Genomic DNA, 205 nt, shown 5'->3' with positions numbered 1-205 from the left:
CACCGCCCACGGCACCAGGGAAGAGAAGGCAATCAGCTGACTTTTTTTTTCTAGGTACCGGTAGTTCGTTAACTCGCATAAATTGCAAGTTTCAAAATCTGACAGCCATTTGGGACAAGAATTGAGGGGGAGGTGAATTTAAAGTCGCCTATGGGCTGTGAAAAAATTGCGTTACGTGCAGCACATCTCTCAGTAACTCAAATTT

This window comes from Amblyomma americanum, chromosome 9 (genome assembly GCF_052857255.1).
Source record: "Amblyomma americanum isolate KBUSLIRL-KWMA chromosome 9, ASM5285725v1, whole genome shotgun sequence".
Taxonomy (NCBI): Eukaryota; Metazoa; Arthropoda; class Arachnida; order Ixodida; family Ixodidae; genus Amblyomma; species Amblyomma americanum.
The sequence above is the reverse complement of the archived record's forward strand: the minus strand, read 5'-3'. Positions refer to the sequence as shown.